Source organism: Sturnus vulgaris, chromosome 1 (assembly GCF_052056855.1).
Source record: "Sturnus vulgaris isolate bStuVul1 chromosome 1, bStuVul1.hap1, whole genome shotgun sequence".
Classification (NCBI taxonomy): Eukaryota; Metazoa; Chordata; class Aves; order Passeriformes; family Sturnidae; genus Sturnus; species Sturnus vulgaris.
Window position 1 is genome coordinate 40351323 of NC_142243.1, and position 23519 is coordinate 40374841.

A 23519-nucleotide genomic window follows, 5' to 3' on the forward strand; every position below is an offset into this window, starting at 1 on the left:
GCTCTCCTAGTTCTTGGCAAAAGTACAATAGTATAACCTGAAGCATGTTAGGGAAACAGGTTCACCTGAGAGTATTTCGGGTCTGTGAATGATCAGGATATGAAAAGAATGCTCAGCTTCTGTGAAGCAATAGCCAAGAAGCTAAACAGCACTTTAACATCAACATAAACCAGAAAAAAAGGAACAAGTCCCCTGCGTGGACTCTATTTTTGTGAGAAACCTAATTACAAAATCTGTGTGATACTGAATTGACTGTAAAATAGATGAGGTTAGATTTGTCCTTGAGAAAACAGACAAAAGTAGCAAATTGTCAGGATGATGCTCAGCCAGTAGCTCTGAAAGAGCTCACCAATTAAATAGTTTGATTATTGAAAGTGGTGGATAATGTTCTTAAACCTGCCTCATACACCTGAAGACATCAGATATGATTCTAACTGAACAAAAAGCAGTTTCAGGGATAACCATGGAAGTTCAAGCGTGCATTTCTGATGCTTGTCCTTGGCTTTTATAGCATACTAATATCACAAAGAACAGACACCTGGATAAGTATGATCGATTAGGGAAGAGTCCATGTGTTTTTCGTTAAGGCTATGCCTTACCTTGCAGGCTCAGTGGAGTTATTTGAAGAAGTCAGGAAGGAGTTGAATAGAGTTTACTGGCTGGTGTGGTGTATCTGAACTTCTAAAGCAACTTCAGTAGATTCCCTCACATTTAACTTCTTGAGCATTTCTAATAACCTTAAAAAGTAAGAGGAGTGAACAAATGTGATGATGGGCAGAAACCAGAGGGATAAATATTGATAAATATTGATAAATTACCTCTCTGTGAAGAATGGCACAACTTACAAGACTGAGTGCCTGTGCAGATCACAGCAGCTGATGGCTTTTAGTATAGATAAACATAAGGGGATGAGCCCTCGACAAAAGTAGTTCTAATGTCACATCTTAAATGATGGGCTCTGAGCCCAGTGCTAATATTCAGAAGTGAGATTGTTCCATGAACACATCAGTGTGTCAGTAGAAGTCAGGGATAAATAAAAGTTAAAATTGCAGGCATTTGTAATAAAAATAGAGAGTGCAATAGGCAATATTACTGTAACGCTGTATGGCTCCATGGCTTGCCTACAATTTGAAAAATATGCATTTTACATCTGCCTGTGCTAGAAAATTTATATTAGAATTAGAAAAGGAGCCAAGAAAAGCTTGAAGGATAATCTGAAGTGGAAAACACCTTCTATAAAAGAAGCAATTGAGCAGGCTATGACTTCTGATTTGGGGAAAATTATCCAGAAAAATTATGATTGGTATGATGATGGTAATTAGAAAGCAACTGTGAGCAGCGTTGTCTACCACAAGAACTGCAGATCTCCAAATGGAGCTGGTGGGAGCCAGATTGAGAACAAACAACAAAGGAAATGGTTCATTGTGCATCATGTACCTGACAAGTTGAAATATTTGCCAAAGGACGCTGTAGAATTATGGAGCATTTATATGATCTCCTTTTGTTCATCAAGTACTTGATAAGTGAGAATGTGATCTTGGATTAGGACAATCGTACGAATGAATCCGTATGTCCAGACCTGATGAGTACAGATTTGGTGCATTGAGTATGACCTGGAAAAAGGAAATAAAAAAGCCATAGCAAAATGAATATTGAGGAAGAAATAATGCTGCAGATGAATCACATTCAGCACATTATTTTTTTCTTTAATGCCATGAGTGTTTTCTGAAGAGGCAGGAGTCCTATTGTCACACCCATAACTAAGACCATCAGCCACAGAGGGTTGTGTATCAGGGCAGGAACCTGCAGGCTGGAAGCCAGTGAATCACTGATGTTGTGTTCCAGGTGGTTTTAAGTGGTAGAATAAGAAGTTCAGGGCCCTGGAGAGCTGGTACAACCAATTGCCTGTTGTGCACTGTAAATCAGGGGAAGCAGCTTGCAATTAACAAGGAGTGTTGCAGGTCTTGTCAATATACTCTGTTCTAGTTATTGTCAGAAGGGTAAAAAAACCTCTGGGTCATATTGTTAGTGAATGCAAATCTCAGTCAATTAAAATTAGACTTTTAAAGTTTCAGAATCAGGTAAAAAATAAATCCTATGAAAAACGGAAAAACAATCATAAAACCTGGTAGAAAGGAACAATTCCCCCTCTATCTCTCCTGACTATCACGTGTGACTGCTCCAGCTTCACAGAAAAAGTCTAGTTTGGCTACATATAGTAATCTGCTCTACTGTCTTGCACCCATCATTTTTACAAAAAAAAAAAAAAAGCATTAATATTTTACCTTTATGCCATCACATCCAACTGGAGCCTCATCTAAAACCCCTTAAAGTCAGTGAAGGCTATCATTGACTTCAGCTGGCATTGGAACTGACTCTGAGAATGTAAATTGCCCGCTAGCAAGCTAAATAAAGATCTGGGTTCAATTCAACTTGAACATAGATAAATTTAATACTACTGGCATCGGTGAAGTTATACAGGTCTGCAAGCACACGAGCCTTCATTCTGCTTGTTGCTGTTCAGTTGCCTTCAGTAATTTATTCCATGAGGTAACACATCAAAATGGCATTTGATAATGATTTTCACTATCAGTGAAGGCATGAAGCAGGAGATTAAGTAGAAATCAAAGTTTCCAAGGGTTAATAATACTATCTTACAAACGGGAAAGGATACTTTGCACTGTTTATGCCATGCATAGCATTTCAAAAAATCGAAGCCAACCCCTTTTTCAAGACGGCATGAAGTCAAGTCCTATCTAGAAAATGGTACATTTATTAGGATTTCAAGTAAAAATGTTCTTGCTATTATCTCTGGGATGAGATAGACTTTGCAGTAATGACATAAAAATATTCTTGCCTCCAGTTTGATTGGCATCATCTCTCTGCAGCACCTACAGAATATGATACTATATTGCAGGAATGTGTCATCAGTCTTTTTTAGGAGCAAATATTTGGAACATCTTGAAATATTTAATTGTCATATATGCATCTGTGTGTATGATAGAAAATAAATTCTGCTGCTGGTCTCTTGAGATGTGTCTTCTTGCACACAGAAATACTAATTGCAGTCTTCGTCAGAGCATAGAGACATAGCTTATTGTGGTGTCTGGGCTGGAGAAGACAAGAAGTAAAACAGAAAGGGAAAACAATTCTTGTATTTATGTCATCTGAATAATTGCTTTGAAGGGAAGAAAACAGGAGCTGCTACACAAGTTTCTATTCTAATAATTTCTATTGCTATACAAGTGTCACAAATTCACACAATTTACCGCTAAGTTTTTGTTGGGGTTTTTGTTATGTTGTTTTGACTGACAACATTTTTTTCACCAGTATCTCAAAGAAAATACACCAGTATTGTTCTTTGCCAAGATTACATTAAACATGCCATATTGGTGGGAAAGAAGATAACCCTCAAGAAAACCGCTTGGAACTGACCAGTTCTTGCCCAACTCTTTCATTTCTAATCATGCAATGAGAACCTTGAATGGGTTCACTCAGAATCCACAACATCCCATCTACTCACTGAGATATTTTGCATAAACATTTTTGGTCATGTGTCAAACCTCTCAAACAGCATGGTCATTTTCTGTCTGGATAGGAGACTCCATCACAAGCATTCTTGCAAGAGTAGCTTCTACAGGACCAAAATGGGATACCACAATTTATTCTGATGATTTCTTACACTCCAGCTCGTCTGTGGACCTACATGATGACTACAATACATCAATGATCCATTTCTATTTATTATCTTAAAACTATGCACAGAACTTTTTCTAGCATTCCTACTATGTACAGAGTTTCCTACCTATAACCACAGAACTAGAGAATGATTTAGGTTGGAAGGGATCTATGAGGGTTATCTAATCCAACCTCCTGCTGACCCTGAACCTGCTAAGGCTACTTAGGGAGTTAAATATTGCTGACTGGTTATGTCTAGAACATTTCCAAAGACATTTCTGCACCTGCATTTTGCAGACTATTTAAATTTATCCATGTGGCATTTGGCCAGTTGCCTCACCTGTCACTGGAACCAACAGTATCATTGGGACTGGCCAGGATTCCTCCACCCAGGAGGGACTTCAACACTTTGAAGCACAGTGCCTAACTGATCTAGGCTCAACAGGCAGTTGTCTGAAATTTCCACCTTGACAGTTGCTAGTCCATTGCTGTGCCATGAAAGGGCACAAAGACCAGTCTACTGCCTTATTGTCTCAAGCCAGTCCATTGCCACATCTGCTCAGAGATCACCGGGAGACTGAATGGATCAGCCACGAAGCTGAAGACAAAATGCATTGGCTATGTGCACAGATAGAGTGCTGGCACCCATCTACATCAAACCTGAATTTAATAATTTTATCACAGCTATAGTTTAAACCCAAGCTTGTCAAAAGTGCTTCATTCTTGGGTCTAACCAGGCCTACCACTAGTATTACTAAATGTAATACTAACACACACATAATTATGGGGTAAGAGAAATTTTTCCCACTTCAGCACTTCCATGCATTCAGCCATGTGATACTGTCACATTTGTGAAGCATGATTCTATTTATATGTTCAAGTAGCTGTCATAGCAGCCTCAGCATCAAATAGCTGCTCTGCTGGAGTGAGTAGACAGTTGCTAATGGGAAATTTTACAGAGCTCCTGCAGACAAACCTCATGCTAAGCAGTATTGCTGCTTACTGTAGGAGTAAATTTAGAACAATTTTGCATCTATAAAAAAGTTGTTGTTACATAAATGGGTGTTTTTAGCTGAGGGTGGTGCCACCAGGGAATTATTTGGATACATGTATTTCAGCAATTAATTTTAGAGAAATCATTAGCAATGGATATCCATCTCTGACATACAGCTACCTCAAAGTTTTCACCCTGGGTTACACTAACTATCTACCTACCTAATTTACAAAAAAACAGTCATGACAGAGCACTAGTGTCATCTTTTGATTTTCCCTGAGACATAATGGTGATTACTTCATTAACAAATGTAATTGAATGTGAGACTGAAATGGGAAACAAAACCATATAAACTAATCTAGAATGATTGTGTGTTTCATACTTCCATTTGCATGTAATTCTAATATACTACAACAATACTCCAAAAATCCCATCATTTTTCCACCAGTTTTCTGAGCAGAATACAGGGATATGTACTGTGCTTAGGTATTCCTCTAACACACTTCAGAAGAGGGGCCATTTTTTCACTTTCATGGGTTTTTTTTTCTGATTGCTTTCTGTGACTTGAAGACTTTAAAAAAATATATATGGTTTCATTCTAGCCATGGTTATTTTATTGAAAAATACTGCCTTCTGTAATCTTATAATTGACCATGATTTGGAACAGAACAATGTTTACAATGCTTATTGTTTTGAATGGGAGAAGTTTACCATCTTCAGGCAGGAGATGTAATCAGGCATGACTTTGGCTTACAGGGCCAGATCTCCAATGCCTCATGTATAATCCAGAATTAAATTAACTAAAAAACTTACTACATTATATTATATATTTTTTCATATAAAGATATAAAATATTTTATCTATTTCTACAAATACTACATATAAAACCATAATTACTTATTAAGTATATTACTTTATATAAAAGTAATTAGAACTAAAAGTCCATAACTTTATTATTATGGAATTATGACCTTATAGCAAAAAACATTAACAACTTTTAGACCAAATCTGTGAACTCACAGGTTCATTGCAATAGAAATTCCATCCTTCCCTTGACACTTCCCTTGAGGAAGGGCTTCTGCAGCTGCCCAGGCAGGATGACTCAGTGAGATGAGGGCTGAGCGTGGCAGCAATTCCAGTGGAAAAGCACAACTGATATCTTAGCCCCATATGCCATTTTTTTAGGGTATCAGGGTACAGAGAGCACCAAGGCATGTTCTATACACACATACCTGCCTCAGAGCTGCTCTCTGCTCCTTACAGATCTTGTCATCCACTCTCCTTCTCTGTGAACACACTCTCCAGTAGAGATTGTGCTATTTGTAGCACTGCCAAGTTTAATCCACTTGCAAAGGTACCTGGAAAAAAATTTATGTACACACAAAAGTACCTATGGAGTTTGAACACTCTACATCTTAACACTTCTACTTCAGTTGAGAGAAGCAACATCAGCAAATATTGGTCAAGGAGAGGAAATGTATTCGGGTAGTCAAAGTCATCAGAAGAGCCCAGTCAAGCAGATTTGAGTCGTCAGGTAGCCATGAACCCATATCCTGACTTTATCTGGAGGTCCTTGCTGAGAGTGAAGCACTGGTTGGATGTGCCACGGAAGTCTTGGCACTGAGGATGTGCTAAGCAGTGATCTATACCACTAGGATTTACTTGCCAAAGGGTCAGTGCTCCAGGGTGTCAAATTGCCATTTGAGAAGTGATTGACTACAGATAGAGCACCATTCATCAAGGAGTGGAGACTTCGGGAAAAATTGAGATGTTATAAAACATTATTCATTAATTATGCCTCATGAGAGTCTACCAGATTTTCCCTGATGATACCAGATTTTCCCTGTCTGTTTCAGGGTCCTTTTGACTTCTTGGTCATTCTTCACAGACTGACCTGTTGCAGGCCTTGGAACAACATCATGGCCCTGTACCTGCATATTGCTGGCTCATGGTCTGTAGTGGCTCACCAACTCCAAGTGTGGCCCATTGCTACCTTTTAAGGAAAACAAAGAAATGGTTGTAAAAGAAGTCTAAGGATGGAGGGGTAATTTCCTGTTGCAACTCACTGGGCAGCTCCCACCCATAACAAGCTGTCATTACAAGAGCACATTTTAGCACCTCTGAGTGAGAGATCAGCATCTCATGGTGACACAGATAAGATATCAAGAGTGGCTCTAAGGAAATGGATCACTCTGTACCCATTAATGCCAGGAGATAATCTACTCATGTTGCAACATGACTTTATATCCTGGCTGGAGTCCAGGCTTTGTTACAATTAGCATATTGGCTTCAATTATGTGAGCTTGCAGGTAGCTTTTAGCTAATATCTGTAATTTACCATGGGAAGAAGTTTGATTTTGTCTGTCTTGTTACCAATGTAATTTGATTGAGAGTGAATTTTATGCAGAATATTTCTTCTCTGGCTAACATGCTGTCTATTTCTAGAAGCTCTGGAGTCAAGATCCTATTTCACATCTCAGGAAATCTGGGATGGGTTTCCCTGTGTGCACAGCTTGGGTGCTGGTTGTTTGAAGTTGCCCAAAATGTCCAGAAAAATCCTTAAGTTTATATCTTACTCCAAGATAAGTTTCAGAAGGCATTCAGCATAGAAGGGTTATGCTAAGCCTTCCAGTGTGCATACCCCATGTGGGAAAAAGCAAAGCCTCACCAGACAAACCACTGGGAGAACTGGGAGAAAGGTATCATATTAAAGTATTGGCTGGTGACTCAGACTTGAGACAACTTCTCAGTTTGATTGCAAACTTAAGGGACATGATCTGGGAAAATTGAATCTTTTTGCATGTTTTTATGGGGGGGAAGGGAACTTTAGCAACAATGACTTACGATGCTGACTGTAGCTCAGGAAGAATAAATTTACTAATAGGTAGTTGTGAGGCATTTGAACACTGCAATGGGAAAAGGCCATGGATATGCCTGGCCAAAACTGTCAGGTCTTTGCTTTATGTTAGTAGTATATTAACCTTCTCTCAGTAGAATAGAGGTCTAAAGATAAATTCATTCTCTCTCCTTAAAATAGCCTAGACACAGCTAAAGCAACTGAGAGGGAAAGAAAAAAAGACTAAAAAACTGTTAGAAAGCTGAGAGCTGTTTGAGCTTAAGAGGAAATGGTTATGAAGGATTAGAAGGAAATGTAGTAGCCCTCCTGAGCCTTTGGCTTAGCAGAGCATAACCACGATCAGCTCTTGTGATGACCTTGAGAGATTAGGAGGAGAGCAGCAGGTCTGGGACCTGCGTTCTTACATCAAGTAAGAGAATATTCCATTAACTCTTGGCAATGTAGGAAAACGGAAGAGCAAATACTGATTGACTGCTTTTTTAAGGTGAGATATGAAATGAAACACTTATCACCAGAACAACCTCTGATAGATGAGATCAGAGATGAGAAGAGGTACCCCAGCTAAACACTATTCCTTGGAGTTTATCTGTGGATAATACACATAACTCTTTTTACAGAGCTATGATCTGATATTTAATTTTTCCACCACATTGTGGTTTTGGCAGGATGTTTTTACTATCTCACATAAGAACCAAATTGTTTTGCAGCTTTAGGATGACAAATTCAAACTCTTCTTCAGGGTAACACTAAAAAATGAAGAGATAGAAAAAGACTTCAGTGATGCACAGCCCTTATGTGTTGTTTTGTTACAAGACATGTATCATCAACTTCCCACACATTTTTTATGCAGGAGATCTATGGAATGCTCAGCTTGGTGCTCCACAGTATGCCACCACCATCAAACAAATGACAGGAAATTGGCAGCATGCTGTGGATTTACTTTCTGCTACTGAATGAAAAATACCGTTCAGTATGGATCTAATATCCTTCCCTCTTCACCCACTCCTCCCATGCCCCCATGCCTTCAGGTGTCCATAGCAGGTCTCAAGTTAAAGAAAAACTCAGTTCTTCATAGTTTGACTGTAAGGTTTGCCAATGTGCAACAAAAACCTGGCCACCCCTCAAGTGCCACTTGGAAGAGATACGGCCCCTCCCTCCCCTCCCCAACAACACTCCAGAGAACAATTTTTTTTCATAAAGGGGAAAGCTGGAAGAGAAAATACTTAATTAGGAATTTCAAGAAGAATTAGAGTGGGTGGGACATTATCACTCCATCTGTGTTTGTGTTACAATTTCATCTGGAAACTAAGCAGTCCATTGCACATGCCACTATAAATGACAGCCTGTGCCCCAGGCTGTTCACCCCACTGACAATTAGTAATTATAGCAATGCTCTCAAGTGGCCAGCTCTGAGTCACACCTAGTACTTCTAGTGCATACATACACCTTAAACGTTCCACGAGCTGCTAAAGAGGCATTTGCCGATGTGGCTCTGAAAAGTCTTGAATTGTGCATCTTTCCTGCTTTAGATGAACACTAATACAAGTTGAGAAGTGTGTTGCCAGTGCTGTATTCTCCTACCCCTTCATCTCCAGGGTGAGCCCTCCCTGCACACAAGCTGAGGGCAGATGACTAAAAAACTGGCCCAGCAGTCCCCTGCAACCTCTAAAAGTCAAAGGCATTGGCACAAAGTCTCATTGTGCCTAAGGAACCGCAAAGTAAAAGGTCTGTCACACTGCTTTTAACAGCCCTACAATGAACTGATTTCCTTGTGGATCAAGCTTACAAATACATAGCATGACTAGAGATGACAGCAAAGGTACAGAATCAGGGTTTACTTGTGTTATTTGCAGGACTATACCTATACAGCCACAGAGAATGGCCCTTGGTACCACTCCAAGCTGAACAAGCTTCTTGTCCATAGGATTTAGCTGGTGAAGCAAGCCATCCTCAAGGGTAGCATTAATATTTCTTCCAGGCCTTCCAAGATGATCCTGCCTGCTCTTGAGTTGGGACTGCCACTGGGCTCCGGGGTGCTGTGGACACTGATCTACGTATCTGTGGTTTCAAGGCAGAATTGATAAGGCAACTTCCTTCCCCACAGAAACTTTTTCTCCTCCAAAGCCACGTATGATTATTGGGTTACCATCCAGGGTGAATTTCAGCTGCCTAAAAGAAATCACAGAATCACAGAATGGTTAGGGTTAGAAAGTTGTTTAACCTAGACAAGAGAAGGCTCGGGAGGAGTTCGAAGAGCATCTCATTAATGTGTAGAGAGAGTGAAAAAAAGAGGGAGAGAAGTTTTTCAATGGTGCCCAGTAACAGGACAAGAGGTGACAGGCACAGACAGAAACACAAGAGGTTCTATTAAAACATAAGGAATCACTTCTTTCTATTTTCACATCACTGAGAGTGATGAAGCACTGCAGCATCTTGTCCTGGGAGATTATGGATTCTCCATCCTTGGAACTATTCAGAAGCTGTCTGGACATGGTCCTGGTCAACCAGCTGTAGGTAACCCTGCTTGAGGTCCCTGGATAAAACTTGTGTGTGCACTGCTTTCTCTCACAACAGGTTATTGGCAGAAAGACATCAGAGCTAACTGGGAAAAGAAGTACAATTAAGACTACAAAACACAGGCAAAATCTAACCCTTATAGCAAAGGCCTGCTCAAAAAAAAGCTGGTTGTTACAGTGGATAAAACACGAGAAAGGAGAAGCTTGAGGAAGGACAGATGTGATGCCTGGATCTTAAGGCAAATGCAGGGTGGCAAAACTTATCCCTACCAGATGGCTGGCCCTATGATTACACAACCTTTCAGCACACTGATGGAGTTTGAGATTTTCTGTCTTGCAAGAAGTAGCTTCAGATGAGTTTCAGCAGAGTAAATATGCACCATTGACTTTTATTAAGTTTTAATAGACTTTTGCAATTCACTTTTTAAAATATACTTTATGACTGCTACTTTCTCATACTCTCCTCCTTAATCTCTTTTCTCATAGATGCTTAATTGTGTAGAAGAATCAATGTGATGTATTTAACTTTCATATGATTTCCCTGTTTGGTAATAATACCCCCAATTAACTACTGTTCTCATTAACCAATTTACTCATTTATAATCAAGGGCAATGGCTTTAACTGTTCTAATAATATGCCTTGTTAATAATGTCTTAATGAGGATTACCCTTCTACTGCTCTCAGAAGCTTCCCTTTTTCCCTAAAATGAGAAAAGCATATTAATGAAATATAACCTTCTATCTCCTGGCTAAGTGTTTTGTTGGAATGAAAAGAAAATATAGAAAAGTACTGTACACTTTTTTACCTCCATAGGCTGCCATTTAGAAAACCAGTGAATTACAGTAGGTGGAGTACATGATGCACTAGCCCATAAATCAGTTCTGCCTCTTTCTTACTTGCTATAATTAGACATCAAGAGGCTCCTTTTATATCCTCAGTTGAATCAGGATATAGGCATTCTTATCAGCTTCACTGGACATAGCAAAGAGAATACTGTTAATTAACTCAGGGAAAGATGTGAAATCAAAAAGAAATACTGAGTCAAGCTTTTATCAAATTTTACTAAAAGATCAAATCTAAGAGAATTTTCTCCCACAGAACTAAGGAAACACAATGAAACGGCAATGACTGAATAGATGTTCTGCTAGAAGTAGCATCAAAAATTTAATGTTTGGAATTGACAAATAATGAGACAGGTTTACCAATGATCAGCAAAAAGAATCTGGAATGGCCATGTTAAAAATAGCAGCTCACACATTTACAGGTAGAATGGAGAAGCTGCATAAGAAATCTTGCATTTAAAATAAAGGGGAACAGAAGCATAAGTCAATGCATGGTCAGGCAATCTTGGAATTTGAAGTGTTGTAGGAAGAAGCACTTGGTGAAAGACAGCTCAGTGATGCATCCAAGCTGGTAGAGAACTGAATGCATCTTTCCTTTTACAGTTTGGCCAAAACAGAGCAACCACAGGCTGGTCTAACAGGCTCTGAGGAGCAGAAACCTTTTTATGATTAGCTGTGCAATGCACATTTGCTATGCTGCATTCTGTACATGTAAAGACCCCCTGACCTCTGATGATTATGGCATTTATAAGACAAAATTATAAATGCCTGAAGTCCTCCATTTTCCATCATTTTACTCAGATTTCTCTTTATTCCCCAATCCAGCACTGTTAGGGTTTGAATCTTGCCTCCAGTGACCAATTAGGATTTTAAGGCATACTTAGGTAAGGAAAATAATTGAATCTCATTAGCTCTAAGTACTGAAGAAATTGATATGATAAGCACCTATGCTGAGATGGGTAGAAATCGATCTTCAGAAGTCAATATTTGCCAGAATCTGGAAATATTGGTTTGCCATAATCAGTTCTTTTCTTGCCTATATTTTGGTTTTAATGAGTGGAAACTAGCAAGATAAAAAGAGCAATGTCTCAGCAATATTTCTGTTCCAGAAAAGCCATTGCAGCTAGAGTTATAAAGTGTTCAAATACATTCATTCAGTTTAGGGTTTAGAACACAGTAAAAATGTAAATGTCACACTGTTTTTCAACCTTTTGGAGAGATATCAGATCAAGGCCTATTCACCCTCCACACTTGAGTATACCTTTAACTTATACTTTTGATCAAGCACAAAATGTGGAACTAGCCTCAGTATTAAACTTTAAGGTGAAAGTTTTTAAGAAGAGAATTCTCTAACACAAAAATTTCTTTGTTTTCCATTATTTCTTGGAAGGTTCCCATGATAACAAGAAACACACATGGCTGAAATCTTGTTTGCACTAAACTAATCAGGCATTTTCCTACAGACTTCATTGAAGGCAATATTTTACCTAGTATTGTATGAGGAGTAGATTTTACTTTCCCTTGAGGAATCACAGTTTTTTACTGGTAAGCAGGCAATATCCTTTATACAGCAATTCTGGGGCAGCTCCTGCAGGTGGTAAGAACTCACTGAACAAATTTTGGTGCGTTCTAAGACCATATGAGAAGGTAATTATAAATTCACAGAATAGAGTTTTCGGAAGATAAGGATGATTTTGTTCTCTTCCTTGGGCTTCAAAACAATGTAAGCCCTCTGATTTGGTACTGAATTTAACAATGAGCTCCTTGCCCTTGACTGTATAAAAGCTACTTCTAAATCACTGGCATGCCAGTTCAATTCCATCATTTATTTTTTTAGGCTGGAAGAATTTAAAGCCAAACTTAATTAAGCTTCTGACATTGTGATATGGCATACAGAAAACTGTTTAAAATATGAGTCTTGTGTGACTTGGTTCTTGATATCAATCTCATTTTGATTTCCTACATTATCATTGCTTAAAAACATGTCTTAAAGCTGTAGGTTTTTCCATGGCTGGTGTTTGTCATCTTTTGCACAGCTCTATGCCTTCCTTTGCACGTAAAGACATGCATGTTCCCACAGAACATTTTATATGCACCTGGCTGGCTCCTGATTACATCTTGTTTCTCCCCAGACAAAAATACCTGGGGTGCAAAGACAGACAACTTTACTTTTCTATTTATTGTGAAAATGAAGCTGAAGCTAGAGGGGAAGAACTGGGGATGGAGCCAATCAGCACCTTGTCTGACATGTTTTAGGTTAATGAACAATGATATTTTCCTTCCTATATTTGAAGGAGTTGTTTGACTATGACATAAATAGAGATGAGAGAGGTCACAGAAAAAGAGAGATGAAAAGAAGCATGACTGAAGAATGGGAATAAAAAATGTGCACAAAACATGACTGAGTCATAAACCAGGACACTGGACAAGTAGAAACCATGACCTCCTTGGTCCAAACTCTTTCTGTAAACTGCTTTAAGTCACCAGCAGGCTTGGCTAGCTTGGGAAAATGGGACTTTTTTTATCTTCTAGCTAAAATCTTGGTCCTATTAGGCTTCAGTGTTTTACGAGTCACTAGGATTTCAGTCCTAATGAACTGCACTCCAACTTCGCTTCTTTGAAAGCCTATGGTTCAGCCAAAATTACTCATTGATATATAGTGGTAGTTGTTCATTCACTTAGTGAGAAAAGGCATATGAATGCAAAACAACCTTCTACCTCTACCTCCTGTCTAAGTGTTTTGCAGGAATGAAAAAAAAGATTTACTTAGATTTGTCATTCGGTTATGCCTGAATGTTAAATCACACTGAAGTAATGTGATAGACTGAACTTTGTTTACATAAACTGGTTGAGCCTTGTGATAAATTTCTGCCTGATAACCCAGGACCAATGCCTTAAAGTGCTTTCCTGCCAGATAAGGGAAAAGGCAGGTAAGCAGCAGATCCTTCAGAGGTGGGGTAATGCTTTTTGTCGACTTCCTCCCAAGAAAGGCACAACTGCATCTGACAGTGTAAAACTCCCCACCATGGGAGGTATTGGGTGTTCACATGGAAGCCAGAAGGTTTTCTCCCTCCCAGTAAAACACAAATGGCACAAGGAAAAGCAGGGCCAAGCAGCAGTATCATCAGAAGGGGTCACAAACCATCAAAGAGCCCCAAAGTGCCCCCCAGCTCATTTCCACGGTGTTGCTTCAGACAGTGTAAAATCCCTCTGCAGGGGAGGTGTCAGGTTCCTGCTGCAACCTAATTGTTTTAAAATAAACCTGGCTCATATGTACACAGGTCATTCACTGTCTTTTCACTCTAATCCACCACAAGGGATCTATTAACAAGAATCTCAGTTACGCTGCCTCAGAGGCGGGCTGAAACAACTGATAAATAAAAACTTGTAGAACAGGCAGGAGGGGCCAGAAGTGCCAAAAGTGGTCATATTGCCATTTAAAATCCTTAGCTGAAAAATTAAGAAATAGCCGTGCTCCATTCAAAGCACATGAACAGCACATAAATGAGGAAGATATTTGTTTACACAATCCAGACTGCTTTGATTCAAGAGTCAGTCAGCCAGTGCCCAATTTGAAAGGTGGATCATGCTTTCACATATCACAATCAAGGCCTAGGCAGATCTCCACCATTTCTTGATTCATAATATTTCAGACTTGAGTTTTTAATCACAGCTACTTTAACCCATTTAGCACCAGCCTGGATGTGCTACCTGAATACTTCCACCTACTTGTTCTGAATGCCTCTGGTGGAGACAGGAGCTTATTCCACCTTTCTTCATTGCTAAAGAAAACCCAGGTCTGTGCTAAACATTTATACTCTCAGCCTCAAGATCCATCCTCATTTGCTGAGGTATTGTCTCTGTTCTGGCCTCCTGGGCCAGGTGTTGCTTCTTGCAGCTTGTGATGGAAAACTGGTAAACCATAACAAAAGTTAAAAGGCCACTCTTCAGAGTTCTCTGGAAAAAAAAAATAAAAGCTTGAAGAAGAGACCTAGCAAATGCTACACAAAAAGAAAGGGCTGTCCTGGTGACATATCTGTTGGGGTCTGACTCTGTGCTTTTACTTCTGAAATATAAGCCCAGGACCTCCCTTCATGAGTCAGCAATAGCATAAAAGTAATTGAACATCTTGAGAAGAGAGGTCTGTCATGTTACTGTATTTCACTGCTTCAATAACCTGACGTTATTAAAATTTCTTGCAATCTTCTTGCTATTAGGCAGTGCCTTATTTGATCAGATGATTATGAAAGATGGAGCAGGCTGTTATTTTATAGAGTTTCCTTCTGATGCAGAATTACATGGTAGGCTGATTCAACCTGCGTGTGAGAAAAAAATAAGAATTTCTTTGCCTCCTTTCCCATTTTTCTATTTTGATTTCCTTATATTTTTTATCCTAGAATGTCATAGACTAGTAATATCCCATGACTCCATTTCACACTTACTTAGCAATGGTATTTATGACTTACCTCTGGTAGCAATCTGCTTATGTGAAGGTATGCAATTTATCTTGGGATCAGGCAAAACCTCCTTTTCCTCTTTTCAGATGATATCCTTGTATTCTTTTATCTAACTGTATTACCAGTTTTTCCACTACTTTTCTGTAGCTTTTCCCACTACTTTTCTGTAGCTTTTTCCACCTTCACTTCTATACCAGACAAATATCAAGATGAATGTCTGCTTTTACAATGTATTCCTTGGAGGGGGAGAGCACGGGAATTTGCTTTGACATGCTCATGCTTATAATTGTCTGGAGTATTCTCAAGACACATCAGTGTATTATCTTTCCTAATTTCTTTTAATCCTCCACAGAGCTCTCTAAAGAGCTGGTATTGAGTGTCTTCCTGATATCCCTGGATGTCAGGATATTCAGTGCATATTCCCTAGCAGAAACAAAATCATGCCCAGGCTCAGCCCTAAAATGTAGCATTTTTTGACCAATACATGGATACATTTGAATGTTAGGAATCTCATGTTTGTTTACAGTTATGGTTGCAATGTTTCCCCCAGCTGATAACATGGAAATGGTCTGGGCACTATAAGAAGAAAAAGAAAGCCCATCATTCTGTTAGGACCTAGTTTTACATCACACCAGACATTTCCATTACCTTCTGTACCACGCCAGAAACATAGGACTATGTGTTTCTTCCTGCTCTCCACAAAATCCTGTGAGAACCCAGAGAATGGTCTCAGTGAACAAACTTCTGTAACAAAGAATAGTCAACTCATTGGTGGAAAAAAGAGGCTTCAGGAGGCATAACTATGTGACAGAGAGGACAGGCCTTATTGCTCCTGGCTCTTCTCAGCTTTCTTAACTGGAGTTTCTTTTCCCATGTCTTTGGCCTGATGATGCAGAATTTGCTTACTATGGCAAATAAATTCTGATAACAGCCAGAATCAAGCAATCAATTTAGAAACTTATTTACCAGAAAGATTTTCCCCTCACATTAAAAACAATTAGAGCTGCTACCATAAATCCTTTTCTGCAGATGCTACTGCTGTGATGACACCCATCAGCCACTCCACCACCATTCATTCCTTGCTGGACTTGGTACTCAGCAGCCCCTCTGTCACATCCATGAATAATCTCTCTTCTGACTTCCATGCCAGAGCTTGGACACACTAGCTGCATCCTGAGCCTGCTGCTGGGTCTGGGAAATCCTTCCTGGTGCTTGCTCAGTTCTTTATGCTCTATTTCACACCTTTGGAGGGGAGCATTCATTTTACCTAAAATAACTCTAGTTGCCTGAAAATTAGGTTTGGACTAACCTAATTGACTATATTGATTCTGTAGGCTATGGAGAGAAATAGGAATCTACTAAATCCACCCATCTCAGGATGAAAGGACTGCTTTCATTACAGGCTTCAGTAGAACAGAGAAGTGTCATCAGCTGACTGGGCAACAATTTTGAAATACTGATGCAGGTTGTGATAGGCAATATTCTACCACTATATTAATATATTATATATATTATATTTATAATATTTATGGCTTTTTAGTTTTCTAAGTGAGCGAACAAGAATTAGAAATACCATATGTGTAACAGTGATGTCCCATGTATTACAATATAGTGACATTTTTATCATTATGGGACATTGTGACAGAGTGCAAGAGCTGTTGTACAGAAAGCTGTACAACAAAGCTAAGGTACCACAAATATACATCCCTGCCAATCCACATGGCATGGTCACAGCTGATTTTGAGAACGTTATGATCTGGTTGACTACATATTGACAATCCTGCCAGCTTTTGCAGGGCATTTCCTTCCCCTTTCCCAAATACAGCTGCTTAAACTGTGACTAGAAAACTGTAACAGGCCCTCTGTACCAGGGAATAAACTGAAATTATGAGGCTAGAAACTACATTTCCCCGTTCTTTATATTCTTCCACTAATTCATCCTTTTCCCAGTTCTCCTCTTCTGCACTGCTTTTCTGAGACTTTATGTTCCTCCTTTCCCCTTATTCCCTTTAGATTATCTGCCCATTTAAAATTCTAACAACACAGTAACCATTTCTCGTGCTTTTAATGACAGCTCATAATTGCTGACAAGAAAGAGAGGTAAACCATGTGAAAATGTGTATGCATTAAATTGTCATAATGTCATAGATACTGCTGAGATCAGTAATGAGGAGGTCGGGCCTTAGCTAAGACAGCTAGACAGCAAATATATACCAGTAAGAAATGGCAGAATATAAAAATGAATAAAATAGTGGCTGTGGAAAGATAAATTAATATAGTAAGGAAAGCTATGTCAGAATCAGACAGAAAAAAACAGTTCCCTTTATGTAGCGTAGAAAACATGGCAAATAACTTTGGGACAACTGGCAATGAATGACATTTGTGGCACCTCACTGGTGCCATTCCACCATCATTCCACAGGAGAGGTGGTGACTCCCCAAAGATTCACTACCTTCCTTGCTGAAATCACTGCCACTGAACACAGCTCATGTTGGGCTGCTGCTATGAACACAACCACAAAACTCTTCCACAAACCAGGCTCCTGGGACCATGGGTCATGCAAGCAAATCAACTTGTTGGTTCATCAAAGATAATTTCTTAATTAATTTTTTGCACTTCTGCTTCTCAGCCCATGCTACTTAATTGAGGCAACAGACCAAACATTTTAGAGGCTCTCCTTACCAAGAGAAGGAAAAGGTGACAAATTCTTCTGAGGATCCTGCTGAGTGCAGCAAGAAGAGATTTTCTGAGAGAGGGAGTTGGGAGTGTATCATGGTTTGTTTATCTCTGGAGCAATGTCTATAGCTCCTGCCTCCCTCATAACCTCACTCTAGGAGTGCTCACTTTTAGACAGAAACATCATGAAATCAGCACTGTAATCCAGCTCATTGCTGGCTTTATGGGTGGAATTGCAGTCCATCTCTACGATAAAATATGGCTTAAAAAAGGCCAGCTTTGCTACAGACTTGGAAGTCAGTTCATTAATACAATACCTTTCTGTATCTGCTGCTGACAGGAGAAGGCTTTAAAATGGAAGAAAGTAAAAGCTGAAGCAGTGAAGTTGAGAAGAATTCGCCTCTTTACATTTTTATGAGAAAAAAATTCGTTGCACTAACAGTAGATTTAAATCTAAGCCATGACAGTCAAACCCAAAAAAGGCACAGTGTGCAGAGCTGAATATCCAGTACTTACCCCAAATCATCTGCTGTTGAAAACCTGGCCATGACGGCTGAGGTTTCCATAAGTGGTTCCAGTAATTGGGGTTGCATTTGGACAGCTGCTGTTTAAGCCAAGCTTCCCTAATTAGAGAGGCCTGCCTGTGCTCCCCAGGGAATTGCCTCATCATGACATCCATATGTATTTCTGTGGACCCCCTCAGATTTTTGTTTCAAGGTTACCTAGGATGTGCCTCTCAGAAAGACAAAGTAATTCCTGCATCATAGATATTAGCTGGAATGTATTAACTTTAATTAGGATAAACTGGGGATGGGGGGAAGGGTGCAGACAAGGGGAAATGACAAGAAACCGATAATCTACTTGTGATCTGTTCTACAAATGTCAAAGAGGGTGAGATTTTGGGTAGGTTTGTGTTAGAGATTTCTGGTGGGTTTTTGTTAGAGTCTTCTGGTTTTATTAATTTCTAAGAATGGATGAGCATTCTAAGGAGAAAGGTGAATAGCCCAGGTGTGTTTTGGAGCTCAGAGGAGAAAAGGAGGTGCCAGATCTCAAATCCAATACACTTTTTACACAGTAGAGGAACTATCATGCAAATTTATTTCAGTGATCTGGGCGTGTGCAGGAGGGATCCCAGATTTCCACAGTTGCTTTTAAAATAGCTTGCACACAGCAGTGAGGCTTGGCAAATGACCTCCTTTCACATGACTAGCCAGTCTTGGCTGACTAGATTTTATAGTCAGCTTGAATGTAAAAACTTATAAATTACTAATCTTAAGCAGAGCTTATATTTTCCTTCTTTCTACCCTGATTCTGGTTTCACCAAATCAAGTTAGTGGCTGATTAGTCCCAGGCTTTACTTATGGAACACAAAACAGTTGTTCTCATGCAGTATTTCCCTTATTAAATTCTTGTTTGAGGTAGGAAAATGTAATTTTCTTTTTGGAATCTGAACAAGATGGCCAGAGTCATAAAGTTCTGTTACAGATGGGTTAATGGGACAGCTGAGACAAAAATCTCTTTGCTGAACAAGCTAAGGAATAAATGCTCCCTGTGCTGGGAATGGAAGCTAATATAAAGTGTTCAGGATGAGGAAATGACTGAGTCTCACAGCTCCCTGTGTACAGCTGAGCATCTCACCAGCTTCTCATCACAGAATGCTCTGGCTGGTGCCTAAGGTACTCAGATGAGTTTCAAATATGCATTTCTTTGCTCCAGTGTTTTCCATACTTAATGCCTATTCTCAGAAATATCCCATTAACATCCTTTTTGCTGTAAATGTCCCTAGTGACTTGACATTTGGGAATAAGCAGCTTACGTGGCCTAAGAGGGCAGTTAATTTTAGCAGTGGCAAGACTTGAGATGGCAGTCCTCCCCACACAAAAATATGGGTGGCATGCTCATAAATCCAAATGTTAGTGGTTTGAAAAGGCCGACAGCTTCTACCCCTGTTTCATGGAAAGGAAAAAGAGGTGATTTCAATATAAAAAAGAGGAATCTGCACATATTTACCATGTGAGTTCTCTGGCACTCTGCCAGTTTTATTGGTATCTTGGTCAAATACTCAAATCTGGCATATTTTACTGTTTCACACTCTTTGTCTTCAAATACTGTTGCTATGCCTGGAGAACACTGCCAGGGCAAAAATAACTTACTGCACATTTCAGAGCATTGCCTTCAGTGTATCCTGGATTCTGTCAAGTGAAATTTCACCTGGGAAAGAAAACGAGGAAAAAAATGACCCCTCACAGACCTGAGCTCCTAGGTCACTGGGATCAATCTTGTGAGAAATTATTTATGGGCATCATCTCCACACAGAGCTGGTGGTCTGGAGGAAGCACCCACAGTGAGGCTGTGCCCTTAGGGAGAGCTGTATCCAAATACACCAGAATCAGAGCTGCAGAGGGTGAATCATAAGCAGCCCCCATGGTTGTCTTGGGGACCTGCAGCATGCACAGCCTTTCATCCCAATAAGAAGATAGGCACCATACACCCTAATGGAGGGTGTTACTGCAAAGGAAGAAAGAGAAGAGGAAATACTTTACCTCCCTTGAGTGCTTGAATACGTGCAGGAAAGATGTAGGTTATTAAATTCTTCAACAGAAGAAGCCTCGTTTCTGCAGGTTGAAGTCTTGAGGTTCATTGATTTTGTTTTATAGGATGGTACAAGTTATGGCTGAAAATCTGCCTGGAGCTGGGACAGGTGTAAGGGCAAGAACTCTGCTCCATGGGGTCCCACTGCACCCAACAGCAGGGTGTTTGTGACAGAGCTCCTGGTCTTCCTCCTTTGCTGTCTTCCAGACCCTTTTCTTTGTCAAGTTTGGGTGATATCACATAGCTGGCTCAAAAATTACTGTAGGGAGAGATCAACAACTGCCTATGATCATAAGCACAAGTTTTATAGGACACCATGTGTCTGCATCAGCTGTATAATTATTCCAATAGAAAATCTTTACGCTTTAAATAGAGACGTCTGAAAAAAATAAAATACCTCCTGCCTAGAAGTGACATTTTTGTTACTCTGAGTCTCTCTGACAAATCTGGCAGCAGGTCACACTTGTATCATTGCTCAGTGAAGCCCTGTCCTCCTTGTTTCTGCACCAGAAAAGTATCCCCAGAGCTGGCTGAACCAGAGGTGGCTGAGTTCTCCTTAGCAGACTCCAAATTGTGTGCAACGCTCTTTTCCACCCTTATTAACATAAACCTTGTTTCAGCTCTCCAAGTTCCACAAAATATAGGTCAGGCCTGGAAAGAAAAATCATCTAGACCCACATTATTGATGCTGCTATTTATGATGTTGGGAGTTCCAAGATCATTTGAGGAGATGGTGACAAATCACTTGAGGGTATTTTGCTTTATCCCATAACACAGAGAAATGTGCAGATCCAGGCATGTGGGGAGAAGGTAAGCTAGGGGTATTCCTGTAAAATCTGTAAGAGCTGATTTGCTAGCCCAAGACTACATTTTCAGAGTGGCTGATCTCACTGGTCATGTTGGGACATTAGCTGAAATACATAAGTTCTTGTAAGTGTTTCAGGGTTTGGTGGAAAACAATAACTCTCAGGAAAAAAAAAGCTAGGTACTTCAGAGCTGGAAAAATAAAAGTTTGACAGCATTCTCTACACTGTTGGAGAAAGAGGGAGTGAGACACTGGTTTCGTAAGGAGTTCAGACTTAATTAATGATAATAATACAATATAAATTTTCATGGGTCTCCTTTAGGATCACCTATTGTTAAGCAGAGCTCTCATTAAAGCAAAGCAGAAAAGAGCAAACTCTGGACAGAATGATAACTTTAAAAGTGGATTTTTCAGCTTTTGTTAAATTTCACTGCATTTTTCAGCCATTTACACCACAGATAACTAGTGTTGGCTTTGCACTGGGGTGGAGGATAATGGCAGCTAAGGTGTACTTTTTTTTTGGTGAACTTTTCTGCATTTCAAACACTGGTAATTAAAATGAAAAAGGTTTATTTTCCTAAAGAATTTCAATGGCAGAAGAAATACAAGAGAATTTAGTTTCCCATCCTAATGCTTCTGCTACCTTTTTTGAGATGCAAGAGGTTATTTCTGGTGACTGTAAGAACCTAGGACACTGCCAGTTTTGAGATAAGTCAAGATTTGATGATTTACAGCCATGTCCTCCAAGTTCTGGGATACAGACTGAAAGAATCAGCTTTTGGAGGAAAAAGAGTCCTGTAATCCTAGGTATTGAGCACTGAAGTTTGGCTCTGATTTACATTTCTGTTGATAAAAATATAAACCTCAAAGTATTCAGGAGATATAAATCCTGATCTCTTAGATCACTAAGGATCAATGATGCAGTGAAATACCTTAACATATCATATGACTACCCCCATATTTGTCATTGTGCATTTCAGGGCTCTGTCAAGCTGAGGTAGAGGCCATGCCAAAACATCTGGTGCACAATGAAATGCAGAATAAAAAGATTAGGTGTGAGCCTCAAACTCCATTCAGGGACACTGGCCAGAAGAAAATTCACAGATTATTTTTTTTGGGTTTTGTTGCCTTTTAGGTGGGTTTTGCAGCCTGCCTTAAATCCTGCTGCTGATTCTGACTCCCTTCTCTCTCTTCTTGCTGCATTCTGCTTTCTTTGCTATAGGTTTATCACCTGTCTCCTGGGTAACAGCTCTTGCTACTGAAAACTAGTTTCTTGTGACGGTATCCTTCCATATTTTTTCCCTGCAAAATTATAAGGACTTATTGAAAATACTCTTCCCAGTTACTACTTACTTACTAATCTATCTGGTCTGCAATTTGATTCCTAGAACATTTCTTTCTGATCACAGTCTATCATCATCATCGTCATTGGAAGCATTTAACCTGAAGAGAAACCACAACTGACCTGGCCCCTTTTCATTTGTATAGCCAAACAGAGGTCTTTAAAATTCCCAAATATTACAACAGATTTGGAAGTGACAAGCCAAAAACATGGACATAAGCTATCCTTATTGTTTCTGAGTTTAGCTTAACCTCCAAGTGATAGAATAAGGCTGCAGGCGACGCAATTTCTCTTTATTCCGAGTATGGTCCTGCCTTGCACACATCAAATAGAAGGGAAATCATATGATTATTTGGTCACAGAGACTTGATATAAAGTTATCAGAGCAGAATCAGAGCTCAGTGATCGTCTTTATGGTATGCTATTGCCAGCTGCAGAAGAATGGAGGGACATGAATAGATTCAAAAGTCTGGCAAGATTTATTGCTGCATTTGATTTTGAAAAATCCTCAAAGCCTCTCTTTATAAGCAAGACATATACTGCATAATTCAAAATAAAATGTCTCTGTCAGAAGGGCATTCCAGAGAAATTCCAAGTACTCTTCTCTCACCTGTTCACCCACTACATCAGCAGCCTCTTCTTGTGGTACTACAAATAATTTCATTGACACTACTCTTATTCCTGGGCACAGCTCCTACAGTGACATCTGTGACTTTCCAAAACCAAGGAATGGAACAACCAATTAATTTCTTCATGGCT

The 23519-nt window shown here is 39.6% G+C and overlaps 1 protein-coding gene across 1 annotated transcript in view; it reads right to left on the minus strand.

The window, feature by feature from the left end:
* Nucleotides 1-23519, minus strand: part of NEK10 (NIMA related kinase 10) — a 231531-nt gene that overhangs the window by 65260 nt on the left and 142752 nt on the right. Inside the window, 5 exon segments of the mRNA XM_088160584.1 lie at nucleotides 600-737; nucleotides 1438-1613; nucleotides 5905-6665; nucleotides 9391-9698; nucleotides 20565-20872. The gene's annotated coding sequence lies outside the window, so the exon portion shown is untranslated.